Genomic DNA, 20,787 nt, shown 5'->3' on the forward strand with positions numbered 1-20,787 from the left:
ATTGTTATCATTTTTCACCTTTTTCAGAGAAACGTGAAAATAATAGTTGTATGTATTTACTTTCTTCATTCTTGCACGAAAAACAAATTTTCCACATGCTTGTAAACATTTCAGTGTGTTTTTTAAATGTGAAATCTTCGACAAATGCAATCTAACAATTGCTGGTCCATTAGAATAGTGTACAGCCGTGGAGAAATAAACTGAATCTACCGAATCGTTGACAAAATGTGTTCCGTTTGCTTTACTTTTTCTGGCGTTAATTTGTCTTGGAGATTACAACTGCCAATCCGTTGGCCCGCGTTAACCCTTAAATGCATGATTTTTTGTTTTAAATTTTAAAAAATCGTTTTTTGTAGGAATGTAGTCATAGGTTACGTAAAAAATAAATAAAAAAATCTAGGTAATAATATTGAGTATTTATTTTGAAAAAAAGTTGTATGTAGACTTTTGGCAACAATATGCGTTTATTACTAAAATTATTGTAGACGTAAACAAATGGTCATGTATTTATATTATCTATTAGTATAGGAATTTTCACGTTATTTATAAACGAAATGCAGCAAAGCAATTGCGATTTTTATTGTGACACAAAGCAACCCTGCATTTGATGCACTCAGTCCGTGAAACTCGAAAAAAGAAAATATCTCTCCAAGTAACACATCGTAGGTTATCACCCACCACATTCAAATGTCAAAAAACATATAACTTACTCGCCAAAAGTAATGTCAAGTCTTTTATTTCACACATGGTCTATTGTCTATTGTTATCAACGTTCGTAAACGCACCTACTCAGGTTTTTGAATAAAATTAAGTGGAACTGGAATGTAGACAATTGACAACAATATGCATTTAAGGGTTAATAAATAAGAGCCTTACCTTTACAAAATATTGTTTGTTTAACGAATACACCAAAATATTTCTAAATAATCCACTTCCAAAAGTACGTAAATGAACCCGCTATCAAAAATGCGCGCCAATTGGTATAACGTCAGAAAGATACAAATATTGAAGTCAAATGTCATTATTTTAGTTACTTTTTGATAAGTCAATGGACAAAGGAATCACTGCCATTCAGCCAAATGTATCGATATCAAAACTGTTGTCGGGTATCCGCGCAAAAAGTTATTGATTCATTTTTGGGACTCTATGCATTTAAGGGTTAAAGTTTTAAGAAACTTTTTTACGTCTTGCGCGGAACTTCCGAGTATTCTGAGCCATCCACGTGAAGTCCCATAACGAGGTTACGCCATTCATCGACACGTAAGTCTATGAAGAGAAATGCAGAAGGGGAATCGGAGTCACTGCAAGGTACTCCGCAGTGCCATTGATGAAGACTCCATCGAACGTGTTCTACCTTCAACAAAGAATTCAAATGCGATTCATACAAACGTTTTAAATGGCCTTCGTATAATAGACTTTGAAATCCCCCATCGATTAATATCGCGACCAATCGGACGAATCTTCTTTCTATGCGTATAAAATAGCGTAAAGACGAACAAGTAACTTGCGATTTCCTCTTTTAATCCTCATCCCTTCGACTGAATTCCTTCCATGACTTAGAAGAACAGAGATAAATATAAAGTAGGAAAGACAAGTGGATCGAAGGCGGAACCGTAAAACTGTTCAAAGAATGTGTATTTTCAACTCAATTGATTTGATTAAGGAAAGAAATATAATCTTAGATTTCGTTTGCAAATAGAGAATTTATAAACTTAATTAATAGCAGAACTACCGAACCAATCAAAATGGCTGGTTTCTGAATTTTTCTTTTACAATTCGTGATATTAATGAAACATGTTTTTCTACGAGGAATTGTCAGATAAACTTATTTATTGAAGTATACATTATATTAGAAATTGTTATTACGAAGTTTAAATAAATTCAATCTTGACATTGTTATAAAATAATATACATTATAATATATATAGAATAGTATACTAGATTATATTCACAAAAATGACTGATACCAGATAAACACTGATATTTTACATTTACCTAGTGTATAAAATAATACATGGAAAATGAATCGTGTACCACAAAATGAAGTAGAAATACAATTCTGGAGTCATTCGTAATCCTATTGTAACAGTTAAGGATTAATTAAAGTGTGTAAATTTCCAATTTGAAAATAAAGCCTAATTCCTTTTTTAATTAATTTAATAAGTTGCAAATGTAAATAATTTTTGCATTCGATCTAATCATCTTTGTCATAAATGCAGAAAATATGCGGTCTATTCGTGATTGATAAAACAAATGTCCCATTTATTCAAAAAACAGTGAAGTATGTACATATCAAATTGACACAAAGAATTTGGCGAAGGTCATAATTTAACAATTATACAATTTTAACTTGAAGTTTATGGTGTGTGTGCGGATCTTTATGCAAAATAAAAATATTCTTAATGAATTGCATCGGGTAGAAGTTAAATAAAAAATGTATTTCTTCTTCAAATTATTTCAATAAATTAAGAAGAATGGAGGGTCGGTATTAAATCATTCTAATGTCTCCATTTTTTGATATTTCACCTAGTCAATTTCAGCGTACTATGTATAATATTCGCGGTCTAACGATTACTCTATTTCAGAGAACGCGTAATAATAGAAATCAGTGAAATTATAATTCGAATCGGCCATAGGAAAGTGTGCTTAAAACATGGGAAAAACGTTTCTACGCCAATGGGATGCACGCACGGCAATATATGTATAACTACGTGTGTGTACGCATGCACCGAGTCTCTCTTTCCGTTTCTTACGCCGTGCGAGCATGCTTGTATACGGATTGTGCGCAGGGCTGTACCGAGAACACTATATTCAAAGCCCCTTTCCATTCTTCGGATGAATATTCGATCGAAAGCCACTTGAAAAATTAAAGTTGCTTTTTTATTCACTTATAACTTGCACGAGCTTCATTAACCCGAGAAAGATAACCTACGTCGCAGAGGCGCCTGCGAAGACTGTTGATTTTTGTTAATTTTTCATAGAGGTCTAGTGATTTAAGTTTAAAATTACTTAAAATATAACAAAATATAATATAAATGCATTTTATTTGTACAATAATGCCAAACCTTTAAAATGACTAGATTAACTTAAATAAATATCCATTGTTAGTATAAAATTGACGCCTTAGAAAAGCATGCGCCTCTGAAGCGCATGGTTATCTTTTACGTACGCTGTCATATGGTTATCTTTCTAGGGTTAATATACACATCATTTTCATCTTCGGAAAGATAAACAAAATATTGGAAGCTTGATCGATAAATTATACGAGCATCAGATTAATGTTTAGTCACATCATATGATCAAACCCTTATGTCGATAACCACATATGTATGTATATGCTTCTGAATTGCGTTTAAAAGCTTTTTATATTTCTGTTGAAAAGTCGTAGAACTTTTTTCAGTTATTTGATCTGCATTTACAACTGCAGCTTCAAAGACGTTTTAGTTTATTGAATATTATAGGTGATTAACACACTGAGCACAACTAATCTATATTGTTTTATAACAATGGCAAAATTGAATATATATTTAAAGGTATGATTTCTATTATAATATCCACGAAAAATTATTTTAGTCAACATAGAGTATAACATAAGATTTTTTAATAAAATAAAACTCATAATTATTATTCATATTTTCGTTCACTGAATTATGCATACAGAAATGTTTTATTTTATTAAGATGCATAGGTCAATGCATATGTTTGTCGATATAGTGAATAATAATATATCCGATCTACAGTGTATATTCGTCTCTGTATAGTGCAACCTCTGTAAGCAGGACGTGTATGCGCATGGCAACGCGTGTGCGTGATACACGCACCTTCTACAAACGCTTACGCACGGGATACGAGAGGCTACTGTTACGCCAGATGTCTACTATGTCTACGGGGCATGTGTAGATTTTAATGTGTGGTCATGACACTTGACAAAAAGCAAGTGCTTCGTTTAAAGATTTCTTGAAAGTAAGAAGAAAACAAGGCGCCGACTCTTGATTACCATTACGCGGCAGCCAGTCTTCACGGGCACAGGCTAAATATCTGCTTCCGACTTCCATGAACGGTATTTTTTTTTTCTTTCAGCTGTTATAAAATTAAGTAAAGCGAATAAAATCGAGACCGATTGCTTATAAAACGGGCGCACGTGTAACGGTAATTGATGTGAAATGTAAATTGTATATCGTCATTTCTTATCGCTTTGATTCACATTATTTGAAGGCTTTTAAACGATGAATAATGATGTTGACTTAGAAGTTACTATGTCTAGGCAAGCAGATGATCATCTCTCACAGGCAACTCGAGTATCTTGAACAAATATTTGTAGGTTATGAATAGTTTGCAAATGCAGCAGAGAGAAAATGATCTCGTATATGGGATGGCTTTAATGCCGGTAAACCGAGCGAGAAATGTCGAGTAGAATTGTACAGTGATTTTTTTTATTTTCATTATTACCGAATCACTCTGTTACACTCTAAACTGTATGCTCTAATCGCATAATACTTGCACGACTCTATGTGATGCACTTGGCAGCGTGCCAGCATTGAAGCCAAATTAACGAAACGTGATAATTTATAATTACCTACATGGAAAAGTACATTAAAATATGATTGCGTAAAATTTATTTACTTTTTATGAGATAAAGAGATACCGAGAATGTCCGAGTGAAATTAAAAGATAAAGGCTTACACAATTTTCAAAAAGATTTTGCAAGTACCATTAAGCTCATTGTACACTTAAAAAGCTTTTAGTTACACGTTTGATTTCGGAGAAGAAATTTTGGAGAAGTTTTGGAGAAGAAATTTCTACATCTTAATCAAATATTAATGAAGAGAATACTTTACACTTTCTTCTGTTTCGATTAATAATGATTATTTGCTATACGGCTATGTTTTGTAAAATTTGCTTTCCATTCTTCACGTTGTACTGAACAACTGCTCTTCGGAACTTTGACCAAACTATCGATCATCATTTAATACCAACCGATTAGTATGCGCAGGTTGTTCCTTGAGGGGTGAATCAAAATTGCTTACCGAGAATATCAAAAGCAGGTATGGTTATCACTTTATTGAAAAACTTCAAACAATCCATACAGCTTCCTTTGGCAGTAATTCTTTACTGGAATTATGTATATTTATTCTTCTACGCAAGCATAACTTTATGCGCAGTCAGCGTAAAAACCGATGTTCATTTGTAGAACACATGATTAATAAAATAAATTTTCACAAAGTGACTTAAACTGAACTTTCAAATATTGCGTACTAACAATTTTTCGATCAACTAACTCCTTCATGTGAAACCAAAAATATGATTTCTTCTGATGATATATCACATCGATTTTCCTCTTCTTTTAATAAATAAGTAAAATATCAATAAAAATTCAATTTCAAATCAGATCTTTATTTACAACCTTATCAGGTACGATATTCAAGACCTAGAATGAGAAAAGAAATCGAATGACGAATGTTTAATGTTTCTAAGAATGAAAACTTGGAATTACGTAGCTCAATGGAAATCAAGCACATGCCACATGTGTATCAATTTTTTCCCCGCTTTATTAGCTTTTTTATATAGTCTTTAATTCATTCCATACTCTATTATTGTCAAATCATTCACTTGTCATTGACTGGCGTTATGTAAAAACTCGGTGACGTTAGCAACATTCAATAAAAAATGTAATAATAAAAAGAATGTTGCAACAAACATTTAATAACAATCGTCATTTACTACTTATTTTATATATTCTTTAAAATAAATAACGTTACGTATCGCATATTCTTTGAAAATCACAATCTACTACAATGTGCTTTCCTCTAAAATCACAAAATTGTGGCATGTGTCTGTTTTCACCGAGCCCCTCAATTTTGTAATGATTTGTAGAATAGAACACATCCTAACCGTAGGTACGCTCGCTTGCCATTGTGGATATTCGACGAGTACGTGAAAACACCTATACAGAAGTGGAACGAGCCGATAGTAATTGCAGAAAGCGAAACGAAACGTTATCGACTAGCGTTGCATTAAGTAAATTCGAAATCATAAGGTGCCGTTCCTTAAAACGAGAGACCAAGGTACAAACACATCGACGAATTCCTTGAAACGCAAACAGGCGGTAGGAACGCGAGTGAGCGAGCGAGCGAGTGAACAAGCCCACGGGTCCGCGGGGAGCGTGATGACGGTCCTGAGGCTACAGTCCGTCGGCGGTGTATCCGCTCGCTGGTGTGCGTAGGTGTGCTCCGGGTTAGAGGCTTCTACACGAGTTCCTTGTGGCCCTGTGTAGGAGAACGTTTTGTACAGTGCGATAATAGTGTGGGTAAGACAGCGAGTGTCAGTGAGGCGACGCAGCGGCTGTCAGTGAGTGCGCGCGCGCCGTCTCGGCTCGCTCGAATCGGTCAGCGGTGTGTACGCGAGCAGTGCGCGTGTGTGGGTGTCTGTGCACGTAGCCGACAAGATATGAAGGAAAGCCAGTGGTGATGGTCGTGCCCGCAACGGTGTTGGTACGGTGGTGGCGTGTGTGCGTGTTGGTTGCTCGGTTATATGGCTCGACAAGTCGCAGGCTGTTCAGTTGAGCAACTCAGTCCATACGCGTGCATGTGACGAGAAAGAGCGAGGCGGAAAGAAAGAGGGAGGGAACGTAGTTAGTCGAAAGAAGCGAGAGAGAGAAAGAGAGAAAACCGATTGCGAGGCACGTACAGCCGCGACAGGGAAGATGTCAATAATTCGGTGATACAGTGGCTCCTGCGAAAATATGGATAAATAAGAGTCGTAGAGAAGCGTGTGCATCGACGGCGACGACGTCATGACCGTGTCGTGGTATTATAGTTACCATCTCCTCCCGGTCGGTCGGTCGGTCAGTCTACTGTGACGGATTTTTGTAACGGGAGTGCACGCGCATTTGCTCGAACAAGCCGACGAAAATTACAGCAGTGGCAAGGACACCACAAGCCCCGGGTCGGTTGTGGCGCGGTGCCGATGGTCCCCGGGAATTTGTGTCGATTCTTACGTTGATCATCAATACTCACGGTATAGGTGACACGGTGGAGTGGCGGTCTACGAGACCACGACGACGACCAACACAACGACAATCGACACAACCACAGCGGTGACGGCATTCACAGGCCCAGTGAATACGTATCATACGTGTGTGTAGTACGCGTGCGCAGTCGCTACGCAAGGATGTTCTTTTGTGTGCGTGCTATTCGTTTGCTCGCTCGCACGTTCGCTCGCTCTCCCTCGTGTGCTTCCTTGTGGAAACGTAGTACGTGTGCGTACCAGTGTAAGTGTATACACGTGCGCAAACCTCTTGCATTGTGTGTCAGTGACTCTCCATGCTCATGGTGGAAGTAAGTGAGGTAGTTTCATCGCTGTCACGAGCATCCACTACCTGCCCTAGGAGTCTTACTATACTATACGATTCCTATATCGTCTCTCGTCTATTTATACGACGACCATACACGTCTCTCGTACTTACCTCTCCTCCCTCGCGTTCGCTCAGTCGCTCCTAATCCTCTCCCTTTCTCTTTACCCCTTCCATCAGACCCTCTTTCTTTCTTTTGCTCTTTCTCGTAGTTTATCCGCCTCTTACTATTTCTCTGCCCCTCTCTCTCTCTCTCTCTTTCTCTCTCTCTCTCTCTCTCCTTCTCCCTATCTTTCTCTGTTACATTAACTCCCCACCAAGTTTCCCCTCTCGTATCGGCTCCCTTTCTCCCGCCTCTCTCCCCACGTCTTTCTCTACTCCTGTCTCTTCCCTCGCCTCGTGACGACATCCGCGAACGGCGAGCAACTCGACTCGACTCGACTCGACTCGAGGCGAGTCGAACCGAGAGAGAGAAGCAGAAAGAGAGAAAGAGAGAGAGAGGGAGGGAGAAAGAAAGAGAGAGAGAGAGAGCAGCCAGCCGCGGCGCGCCGGAGTCCGTCGTACACCCTCGTATCCGTACTTACGTACACGCGGAATGTGCTGCCAGGAATTCTCTCTCTCACAATGGATTTATTGTGTTAGTGAGTAACAGCGACGTGTGCGGGACGATAGTGTATATCGTGAGTGAAAGACGGCCAGAAGACGCTGACCAGAACGACGACGACGGCGAAGACGACGACGAATAGAAAGAACGTGCGCGTCCGGATTAACTCACAAGTCAAGATGGAGCTAGTAGACGCGGTATGTGAATTTCCGCGAATTCGGTGCGATTTTTAATAAGAATAGTGCGGCCTGTGTGCGCCGTGGAGAAATATCATTGTCGTCGTCTCACCTCGCAGCTCGCTCTTAAACGTGCGAATCTATTCTATCTTCCACGATCGCCCGTCATCCATTGTAATCCTGGTTCGTGTCACGTTTACATATTTTCAGTGATACGTTTTCATGCTGTTTGCTTTTTCTTCGACTCCGTTCTAGCCGCGGTTCACTTCGAATCTTACAAGGTTCTCCTGTGTCCCCTAACCTTTCGGCGTTCCGTTACGCGCGTAAATGGTATGGTTCCTCTCCAGTGTATATTTTTTTCGGCTCGTTTCCGCGCGCGTACCGCCCGTTGTGCCCGTTCGAAACGTGCGAGTGGTTCTTATCAAAAGTGTCTGTGCATTGTCGAATGCGTTTCCAGAAACCGGACGATAATGCTCGCGCGTAATATATCGGGCCTCGAGTGGTTTGATTGATCACGCTGCGGCGAAACTACCTGAATGGAAAGTAACTCTCTCGGTGACTCTTGGGATTATAATTAAAGCAAGATGGTTCTGCGCACACGAAAGAGCTGTAAACGCAACCAACGGCCAGAAATTATCAATTCCGTGTAATCCGTAATGGTGCAAAGCCCTAGTAAGTTATGCATTTGATCTGCTTCTCCATTTCGTGGGCACGTTCCGAACTGTATGCACTACGGAGTAGTCAGTGTACACAATTTTTCTTTCGTCAAACTAAATACGGTTTGTATTGGTCCGAGTAGTCGGTATTTCAAATCGTCAATAGTGCATCTTTTCTGTCATAGTCGTATCGAGAATCGAACGTTACGGAAAGCGACTTTCTCAACCGATCAGTGTCGATTCACCGCAAAATATCGCTCGAGTGTTGCGAGATCGATGAAAAGTGACAGAATGTGAATGAGATAATGAACGTAGTCACGCAGCTTCGAGAAGAGAATTGTTTCATACGAGTTACTGTTCGATTATGTTATAACCTCTCCGCAACGCGGTGTAACTATATACATATGTAGTTCACATTATATTTATCTCCTTATCTCCAAGTACACATTGTTTGTCGATACTACAATGGACCAAAGATCACGTTGACGATTTTAGCCAGCAACCGCTTGAAATACACAGAGAGAAAGAGAGAGGGAGAAAGACCGTTGGGGATCGTCTTGACAACGAAATTTATAGGTTATTTAGAATCGTCTGACTCTTGTTCCGCAACGGAGCATAACGAGCCCTAAAATTATTTCACCATTTTCTTTTTTTAATACACCGATTTTTCGACGATTACAGTCGTTAGTTAAAATTTCTCCGTTCAGATATGCATTTAATCTGGGCTCGAAAAAACTGTTATAATTAGACTGCGAATCTTTATGCAAAATAAAATTCTTCTGCACCGATTGCAAGACAAATCAGCCATATTTAATTTTCTTTCTTTTTTTAATACAAAATTTTAATCTTTTCACTATTTTCAGTTTCACCCATCCATTTCTGTCATAAATGCATAAAATCCACTTTCTAGTTATAATATAAGGTTTAAGTATTTCAAACAGTTACGAAGAACTTTTATTCTGAATAACTGTTATAAAGTACCTAAAAGTCGGATTATATCAGTTTAAGTGATGCCACTTGCATTAGCTCCCGTATAAGTTCTGTGTATAATCATTACTTTTTAGGTTTATACAGTGTCACACATAAGTGTTCGTACACATTTTAAAACACAAAAACTTCTTTAAAGCTGAACCAAATAGCTTGAATTATTTTTAGACGATAGAGGGACTAGCAACTAATGTTACTGTTAGTTGGAATGATAACAAAAATAAAAAACTCTCGTCTTTTAACTTTTTCATCTGAGTCTATACGAAAGTTTAAAAAATGCCTTCCGTAGATCTCGGTAACTTATATATGTACATGTTGACAATTTTATCGAAATCGATTGACGTTGTTATGTGCTGCAACAAATTGAAGATCTCAAAAATCGCAGTTTTGTCACGATTTTTGTGACTGTTGATTAAAAACTGTAAGAAATCTGCAGTTTTTAAGAACCTTAACTTATACTGATACAGTTCGATTTTTAAGTTTTTCGTAACTAGACTGCGGATTTTATGTATTTATGGCAAAGATGAGTAGTTCCAATTGAAAACAGTAGAGCGATTAAAAGGATTTAAAAATGTCATTGTATTATTTTCAATTTAATAAAATTATTTTTTAAAAAATGGCCTTTTCATTTAATTTCTACTTCTTGCAGTTGCCGTAGACAATTCTTATTTTGCATAAAAATTCGCAGTCAATTCATAAGTTATTCAGAATGAAAATCCTTCGTCACCAAAATTTGTATATCACGGTTTAAAACAGTTATTTTTGGAACCTCTCAAGCCCTGCATTTAGTATCTTGACTAGTAGAAATTAGCCGTTAATCGGCTGGTTTGAATATCGCGAGTGTTGAGAAGGGCATTACGATACTAGTATTTACAAGGATCGCGTCCACACAGTATCTGCATCATTTGCTGCATACATTAATATCAACGACGCGCCAGTTTTGATTTTTAATACACCTACGATGGCATGATTCGTGTGGCTTGAGCTCGGAGCATTCGCTGGCATACTGTTCCACAGGCCGTTTTATGCTAGGGCTCTTAGTATTGCTCGGGTCTGCAGATATCCGAAGCTGAAAATCTCTTTTCTGCATTTGTTGCACTTCTTGCAACTGTTGTATAATAGATCCGTATCATTAAACAGTTCAACTAAAAAGCAAAAGAAAATTTATCTACAATGTTGAAAGAGTAGGCATATTTATTGCCGATCTACAATTTTCTGTTTTTGTACCACGAAAATTGCAAAGACGCTTTCATGGAAAATAATTGACTCAGTCTACTTATTCGAGCATTACATTATAATAAAAATTGCGCAAAGTCTAAATAAATGCGATCTTGTAACTTTTATAAGACGAGACAAGCCAATCGCTTTTAGTGCTAATAAAAATAATAAAATAATTGTTTATTGTTAATAAAATTATCCTCGTGTTAGTCACCGGTGGCTGATAAATCACAAATGAAAGATCCCGTATTGATCGTCGGCACCGACTGCGAATTCTCTTTCGTCAATGATTTCCACAGTATCGTCTATTCGTGCCGATTATTGCTGACCAACGCATAAATTGTCATTGCGTCTACCGTCAGTCATCGAGAAAAAATCTTCCATTCAAGACTGGTGTCGGTCACCGATGACTGACAAAGCTTTCCGTTCACACAGCAACGGTCACCGTTGGTAGACACAAATTCTTACAAATTTACAGTCAGTCATCTCTATACCGGCAAGAACTTTTACCCACGTTTTGTCGGTCACCGGTGACCGATATTTAATATGCAATTATTTATTCTTGTACGATTCGACATATTAAAGAGATAACATAGTTATTTTTGTAATAACAAGATAGTGTAATGAACCAAAGTGTTGGAATTATATTATAAGACTAAATTACGCGTTCACATTTTTTAATCAGTCAGGATTCTTTCTATAAGAATTTGTGTTAAACATTATGCTTCTTGCATACTAGTTTATTGCACCTACGATGCGACATTATTCAAATCGTTTAGTATATGTTATAGTATAACAAATGAATTACAAATATTCTCAGAATTAAAGATGAACATATTATGTTAACGATCGATTTTATTAATTATAATATGCTAAATTTAAACTAGAATTTAAAAAAATGCATTATATTAAAAGATATGGATAAGTAAAATACGAAACCGCAACTACATTGAAATAATTCAAGAATATTGCTCCATTACTTTTTACTTATTACAATTATTAATCCTGTGCACTCATGTGATGACTTTGAGGCATCATTAAAAATTGTTACATCACGTTCAAAATAAAATAATTTTTACATTGTTAAATTTTTTTATATTACGGTATGCTATATCGTATGTACACAAAATGCACTAAGTCATAAAAAATGGGAAATACCGTAATTTAGACAAACCATTTCGAATTTTAGTTAAAATGGCTTCGAATGCAAAGGGTTTCAATCCATTTTCAGAAAAAGCATTTTTATCTAACTTATGTATCTTACGATTAACTCAGACAATTTTTATTTTGCAAAAACTTCCAAAATCCAGTTATGATTCTATGCAGTAAATTCTGTCGAGTATCACACACACAAATGTAGCAATGATTGCCGACTTGGCGATATATATTCTCAATCTGCAAAACAGCAAGAACCATTAGATCATCTTGTACGTATACGGTTCACTAGATTCGCGATTTTTTGTGCTCTCCTACAGAATCACGAGATACCAGAGTTTTAGACGAGTTACCAATTTTTTGTTAACAGGATGCAATGACAGACGCAAAATTAACAGTTAACTGCTCGAAAACTCGCGTCACGTGAACCGGCGTATAAACCTGACCCAACATTCAACGACTGTTTTTATCGCCGATAGCTGTTTTAGCAACTGTTAATTGTATTGTTCCATTAATATTCTATTAGTTATTGAATAAGAAAAACGAACGGTGACCGTGCGCCGTGCGTGTTCGAAAACGATTTCGATTTTTCTATCGTTTTATTGAAATTCACAAACACGTGCAGCCGACGGTATATATCGGTTCTAAAAGTGAACGAAAGTTCAAAGTTGATTCACACAATCGCCGATAAGATTACAACGATGCACACGTGCATCGGCTTCATTCTTCCGTGACGTAGCTGGTAACCGAATGCGAAAACGGTCGAATATTCATTACTGAGTTCGTTGATACGACAAAATTTCTCTCGGTGATAACGAGCGGAATAAACAATGGACAATATTCGATACACTCCGTGTGAATATAGTATGCGCGAACAGTATGCGTTTCGATTATTTATTTGGAAAACTATCTACAAGGTCAGCAGGAGGTCCACGTAGGTTGCAATTCTACTTTCGCTAACTTGAGAAAATATCCTTGTATTTTTTTATAATATTATTGACAAATGTATTATTTGAATTAAAAATTTCCCTATTAAGGTTATTTTTTTAAACACTTTTTATGTATTATGACTAAAATGACAAAATTTTAAAGATAGCGTTCTAAAGATGATCTAATTTTAAAAATAGTATGCCCCGAAGATCATCTAATTTTCGTGATAGCATTATGAAAACGATCTAATTTTAACGATAGCATTGTAAAAATGATTTGAGACAATTTGGGGTCCACTTCGTTTTCTACTTACTTATTATAATCGTTGAGAATACAGTCGTATTAGTTATGTCATTTTAGGGGAAGTCATTTTAGCGAAGTCATTTTAATAAACTCACTACAGTAAAGTCATTTTAGTAAACTTATTGAGACACCGAAGTTTTGTGTGTCAATCTAGGGATCAGGAAATTACACTCATCTATTGTTATAAAGTACATATATTGATAAGACCGGCATTCAGTTACCGCACTGTACATATTCCAGATAATCTACAAATGCTACGAATGCACAAAATCTGCAATCGAATGATTGCTCTTGTTATCGCGTGTACACTTAAATCGCGCAAACAAAATTCATCCGTGATGAAGAGATATTTACGAAATCGTACGAGAAATTGCACACATCTCTGGAAACGAATTTTTGTAAAACAGAGTAATATCTCAACGAAGCACATTTTCAGGAACGAGGTATACAGTGTTAGAAATATCACAACTTCAACTTCAGCGAAAATATACAATTTTCTTTAGATATACACGGCTAAAATCACTATTCACGGTAATAACTAGACTGCGGACTTTTTACGGATATTTTATATTTTTTATATTTAATATAATATAAATAAAAATGATTGATTGTAAGATGCAGGAGTCATAGAACGATTTATTTCGTTTCTTAATAATTTTAATTTGTCGAACATAATACAATCGTATGTACAATTTTTAAGTTCTTTAAATGTAATATTAATAATTTTAGCATTAAATATTAAATTTGAATGAATCCTTTATATATATAATATATATTATATATTATAATAATAATAATAATATATATAATAATAATAATATATATTCAAAGCAGTGAATATATATATATATATATATTCACTGCTTTGAATTTGATCTACTCATTTTTGCCATAAATGCATAAAATACGCAGTCTAGTGATAACGGTAATCTCCGTCAAGTACAAAGTGTTATTTCTTATTCCTTAATAAATAGATGAATGTTTGAACTATATAAAATTTCAGTTAAATCTAAAAAGAATTTTTTAAATTATGCTATTAAAATACGCACAATAAATTTTGTTGTATCAAAACTGTACAAAAATATAATCTACGATATGATACATACATGTGTATATCTGTTACTAATATTAAAAGCATTACGAATCCATTGAATGACTTTCATAATTAAATTGTTCAAAGAAAGAAATTTAATTTGACTCATCCACGATTATCGAAGATATTATTTTCTCCACCGGTGAAAATTACATTATTCGTTTGATCATTGTCGATGTTTTACGTGCAGGATAGTTAAAATACTACATATATAATACATACATATTTTCTTCAGCCATGTTAATTAGGCTACCACTTTCATTTCCTTCTCGTTAATTCATGTCTGTATGACTCACCTCGTTCGATGTTCACGTATGCATTCATTATTCGCGAGGATTCGCAACATAATAAATATTATCTTTCGTGGCTCCGAGATAACGGCGTCGCGTTAATCGCGGGGCATCAGTTTTACGCGTCGATTGATTCAGTGCATTTCCGATCGAAATCCGGCGAAACCTCGCGGTTCGTTCATGGAACGAAAATTGATTTAGGTTGACGCGTACGGAACGTCTCGTTTTCTTCCTTTACGGTTTGATTGTTGCGTTTTCAGAACATTATTTATCGGGATTTGTCACGTACGTGAAACGAGCTACGAGCGTACACAAAAAATCAATACGCCATCGTTAAACTGAGCTTTCTCATGCGAGTCCCCCTTTCTCATAGGTCGTTTTATACCAATCGTATTGAAAATTAGACGTTAATTTTACACATTAATGGATTTATTAACCGTACTGGTTACAAGTCTGTGCTTTATTTTCTGAACAAGTGGTTCGTATTTTGCAGTTCGTATAATTTTCCCACACTTTCCAGTAACAAAAGTGTGATCAATGTGTTAAGAATTTCTTCAAAAAAATTGTTCAAAGATTGCAATAATCTTGTTCACAATCCAGCAAATTATTCACATTAATATAACGTAACAAGTTCGTTTGAAATTCGTGTTTAAAAGAGAGTTATCCAGCATCTCTTAGCTACAGTTCGGTCATTCGGCGAATAAAGTGTTAATTGTGTGATGTAAAAAGGAGCATTTAAAAAAAAAGGCGAAATAAGTATGTTCGTCGTAGTAGAGATTTCTCAGTTATTGTTGAATGAAAATTAAATTGCAGCAAGAACAATGATATTCGGTAACTTGCACGAAAGAAAATAAAATGAAAATTCTATTAACGGTATCTTGACTGTTTCTCATTTTGATTTGCACAGTTGTCCATACAGATACGTGACATTTGCAATGTTACCATCGCGTGTAAATTCCTAGCATGAAACAAGTCGGATACCGGTTATAAATTGGAATCGTGTTGTTAAATGTGATACAAATTATAATGATTCAATTTTTGTAAGAACTTGTTTAGTATAAGTGCATACAATTTATAATTTACAATCTCTAACCGCCTAGACGGGTCACTTTTGACCCTTATCAGAACTGTCACGTAACCGTTTTTTATACGGCTCCAAACATGGATTGAAAGTGATCGACGTTGGCCCGACGAAGGTTAATAATTAATTTATTTAATAACATGTAACTCAAAAGTTAGAAATCGATATTTACATATTTGAACAAAATGGCAATACTAATAATAATAATACATAATACGTGTCCTTGTGTTTTTTACAACATTATTGACAAGTGTATTATTTGGAGTGTGAACGGCACATTTATATACCACACCGACGCAGGCTTAAATAAATTGTAAATAAATGAAAGCTTAGTATTGCTAAAACAATCCAATTTTAAAGATAGCGTTACAAAAATTATCTAATTTTAAAGGCAGCATTGAAAAGATGATGTAGTTTTAATGATAGTGATCCAAAGATATTGCAATTTCAAAAAATAACAATGTTACTATTAGTACTATTTTGTGTTACTATGTTACTATTTTAGTATCATATTTTTGAGTTAAAATACACGAGAACAATCTCGAAAAAAAGTTACGATTTTTTGTTATTATTCACAAAGCCTTTCACTGCGTCACATTACAGTGACCGAGCAATATTTTTCAATTCTTGATAGCATGATAATTTCCCCATTACAAGCTAGTTTGCACGTTCAGGTCTTCTATTACATTATATTATAATTTTTGCGTGAACTGGAGCTAGAACCGCCGCGCCGTGGGCGCACGAAACGGTGTAATACGCGAGCAAGTATTATTTCCCGAGTTAAAACACATATATTCTGTAATCGCGGTTAGCAGCTAAGTAAGACTCGGTGACATTCTGTCGCTGGATTTTAGGAAAGCAACATGACGCTACCGCAGAGGATTAGATACTTGGAGCAGTAAATGGACGTCTCGTTTCAACGCAGGAAACCGTCACATACACAGCGAAACGAATATTTCTTGCTTTTAACGCCACTTTATTTCATATTGGTTTATTATTTCGTATTTACTTATTATTTCGTATTTACTTATTATTTCGTATTTGTTTAGTATTTTCATATTTGTTTTTCATTCCATATCTGTGTCCAGAGCAATTACCCTCATACTACCCACACTTGCTGTGAAATTTACATCGTAAGACTTTATTTTTCTGTTAATATTATTTCAATCCAATTTCGTAATATTTATTTCAATCCGTACTTTTACATTTAAGTTGTTTAACGCTTTCACAGACACATACTTACTTTTATTAGTCTCTGTTATTAGGTATATTTTATGTCTGCAATCTTAACATTTCATGTACCCCAGCAGTTTTGTAATAATTATCTTAAAATTGAAGATCAGCTCGAAAATCTCCAAAAAAGAATTGTTCAAAAAAGCGACTTACTTGCAATTTAACAAAATATTGGGATTAACATTATATGTTAACTGCTTGTAAAATTATTATTTCAAGGAAAATTATCGAGCTTCTTTTACATAAAGCTCGATCATTGAAATTTCTGTTCATAGGCATTCGATAAGTAAAGTGTTCAATTTAAATACAAATATAAGCATACAGAGTGTCTCTGAAAGGCATGTACAACATGAAGAAAATATAGAATAACTCTTTTTTTGTTTGGGACTTGGTTTTCTTTTTACGCTTGAATTTTCAAAGGCAAAGTCAGTTTTACGGCGAGTTAATCTGTAACTTCGTAAACTCTTATCATCCTGACATATAATTTTGTGTCACCATGTAGAACTCGCGTAATTTCTCTGAATCATCGTACAGTGGTCTGGGAATTCGCTTTCTGGGACCAAAATTATTTTAGCGTCGTTTCTCAAGGTTTAAGGTGTCAGTGTAATAGGTCGTTGAATTCGTCTCAGCACCAGCCAGAATATTGTCGCGTCAAAAATATGTATTAACAATTAACAAATCAAGGTGATCAGCATTTTTTTACCTTGTTATTAAAACCTACTTTCTAATATCCTACAATTGATGTGCAAGATAATATAGTGTGACTCGTTAATATATTTAGTAGTGACTCGTTATTATAGTGCAAGAAGTTAAAGACGAAAGAGATCAGACTTCTGTTTCAGCTGGATCATTTTACTTACAATATATTTACGATGAAATATAAATGAACATATTATAATAAATATTGTATATATTTATGGCCCCATATTTTGTCGGAGACTACTTTTTCCGTGAATTAGGAGGCACCTTTGTTTAACGCTTTAATAATACAAATTTTATACTGCAATTTAATGCTTTAGCAAATCATATTTACCGTTTTGCAATTTAAATTAACCCTTTACTTCGAATTTTAGGATTTTGTATTTAGAACGTCGTATCTCAGCACAGAATCATCTGAAACAAATAATATTATAGATTTGGGAGTCTTAAAGGATTCTCAATTTATTGCGAAACAAACTTTTTCAAAATATTAAACTGAAGAAATTGAATTTGGGCCATGGAACGCTGCTTGACCAGATCACTGTGCACCGTCTAGCTTCCACGCAAATAAAAATCATTTCTATCGTATCCTGCTTTGAATAATGAGCCATCGCGAGACGCTTATCGTCATACTAATATTCTCTTCGTAATCCACTAAGGAACAGACCTTGTACGTACATCTGTGTGTTGATAAACAGAACAGAATATATTCGACGTTTTTCTTTGGACGAGCGCACGCGTTTGATGAACATCATTTTTACCGTATGTATTTCTATCATAAACAATAAATTCTCACGTTATCGCGACACTCGGTATATTGCTCTACTTTTTTAATAGTCAAGGTTGCCTCAATGTCAAGCGTTGGACATGCTTTAAATCGTTTTAATGTTCAATAGAAGATGCAATAGAAAAATATACGTACACGTGAACTGGAAATATGAGAAGAAAATAATCGTTCAAAGAGCGGTTTCTATTCCATGATACCCTTTTCCTCGAAATCGTGAAATTGTATCTTTCTTTCGTTGACCAAGTACTTCATTGTTCTTCATAATTTCCCTAGTAGAATCAGATAGTTTGTGTTTCCAGTGTGTCTTTGTTCATTTCCATTTCTGGTTCTTGATAACAGAAGAATCCAATTTTGTTTCGATTTAGAAGAAATGAATAATATCCATATTTAGTAGTGACTCGTTATTATAGTGCACAAGAAGTTAAAGACGAAAGAGAACAGACTTCTGTTTCAGCTGGATCATTTTACTTACAATATATTCACGATGAAATATAAATGAACATATTATAATAAATATAGTATATATTTATGGCCCCATATTTTGTCGGAGACTACTTTTTCCGTGAATTAGGAGGCACCTTTGTTTAACGCTTCAATAATACAAATTTTATACTGCAATTTAATGCTTTAGCAAATCATATTTACCGTTTTGCAATTTAAATTAACCCTTTAGCTGGTTTTATTTATCCTTTTGAAAATCAAATTCATCTTCATGCAAACAAAATTAACCCCCCACAGATCAAAATTGGTGGTCGCGTCCTTTATTCAATTCTTAAATTTAATATGACTTTCATTAGGACTAATTACAAATAGTAATAGTTTGGAAAAACGGAAAATAAGATCTGCAAACGGGATAATTGGATTTGCAAATACGTGAATATGATCTACAAAAGGATTAATTTGGAGTACAACAAGATGTGAATATCAGAGTTGTGCAGAATTACAATTGAACCACTCAAGGAATTATAATTACAAAGTAATTCAATTACATTATTAATTCAATCGCATTATAATTTGTAATTCAGATCGCTATTCAATTAAATTGCAATGTAACTACATTAATTACGAATTACGATGTAATTGAATTGAGAGATCACGTTTTATAATACATATAGTTGAATTAAAATTACGAATTAAAAAATAATAAATTAATAGGTAATAAATGAAAACAATATGGAGAAATGACAACAAAAATGAGCGCACGAAAGAAAAACATGAATATGTATCTCGCTTCTTCAATGTTCTGGACTGTAATTTGAAGAACTATATATTTCAGTTACATTAAATTTCAATCGCATTCCTCTTGAATTATACTCGTGGTTAAAATAATGAGCAATTGAATTGGCCGAAAGATTTGAATTATGTAATTGAATTACAACGTGATCAAAAATTACTATGAAATGGAAATACAATGTAATTGAATTGCGAAATTGAAAAATACAATGCAATTGAATTAGTACAGCTCTGGTGAGTATGATCTTCGAAAGGATTAATTTGTAGTAGAAAAATGTGAATATCATCTACAAAAGTGATGTAATTTTGTGTACAAAATCTGTGTCAATTGTACGTAAAATCGTGTACATATTTTGCCACTGTTCTTAGTCTAAATCTGTTAATCGGATATATAAATATCACGTTACTGAAACTATTTCGCGATGGAAAAGACCGATCTTCTTACAACCTGCACCGATCGCCCAAATGTTTCTCCGATGCGACCGATGCTCGACGAGAATTTAGCGTTCCGATTACAGAGTAAACACGGACAGGCATTGTTTAGAGCAACGAAAGAAATAAAAACGAGCGCGGCTCGATGCACGTTGATAACAGGGAATCTGAAAAATCGGTCGTATTTTCGTATCGCGGGTCGCGATAACGTTGTTGTACCACTTAATGATTTCAGAAGACGACCGCGAGGCATTCGTGTTCGTTGCGTTATCTGCCGATTTCGGCTCCTCCGTCTAGAACATCTGTTTTTCAGCTCTATTGCGACGGATTGTTTATATGCGGCGAGATCAGCCATTTTTACACATTGTTTCTATCGCGCACGACGGAATATCATACAGCAGAGTTCACGACGGAGTTCACGGTACACGAAAATCCTTATCGGCTGGCGGGAGAACTTATCAGTCGTTTCGTATAAATGCGCGAAACACATCATATATGTTATTCCTTCCGGACAGTAAATCCTAAATATCTGTAATCAATTATTCAATTAAACGGAATA

General features: G+C 35.4%; 1 protein-coding gene and 1 long non-coding RNA gene across 10 annotated transcripts in view; one reads left to right on the top strand and one right to left on the bottom strand.

The window, feature by feature from the left end:
- The window catches only part of cic (Putative transcription factor capicua), a 132,111-nt gene that overhangs the window by 28,993 nt on the left and 82,331 nt on the right, over positions 1–20,787 (top strand). For 4 of the 9 annotated variants that reach the window (XM_076527094.1, XM_033474775.2, XM_033474776.2 and 1 more), the window contains exon 1: positions 7,381–8,152. The exons of 1 other annotated variant lie outside the window; for it this stretch is intronic. The gene's annotated coding sequence lies outside the window, so the exon portion shown is untranslated. Of the gene's footprint in view, positions 1–6,350; positions 7,347–7,380; positions 8,153–8,559; positions 8,804–20,787 lie in introns of those variants that run through there. 4 more of the 9 variants (XM_033474769.2, XM_033474768.2, XM_076527095.1 and 1 more) reach the window with 4 other exon arrangements.
- LOC117222831 (uncharacterized) lies at positions 5,036–7,147 on the bottom strand. Its single transcript, XR_004490763.2, has 2 exons — positions 7,017–7,147; positions 5,036–6,266 (listed from the first exon to the last, which is right to left on the bottom strand). It is a non-coding gene; the product is annotated as an uncharacterized LOC117222831 (long non-coding RNA).

Source organism: Megalopta genalis, chromosome 17, assembly GCF_051020955.1.
Source record: "Megalopta genalis isolate 19385.01 chromosome 17, iyMegGena1_principal, whole genome shotgun sequence".
NCBI lineage: Eukaryota > Metazoa > Arthropoda > Insecta > Hymenoptera > Halictidae > Megalopta > Megalopta genalis.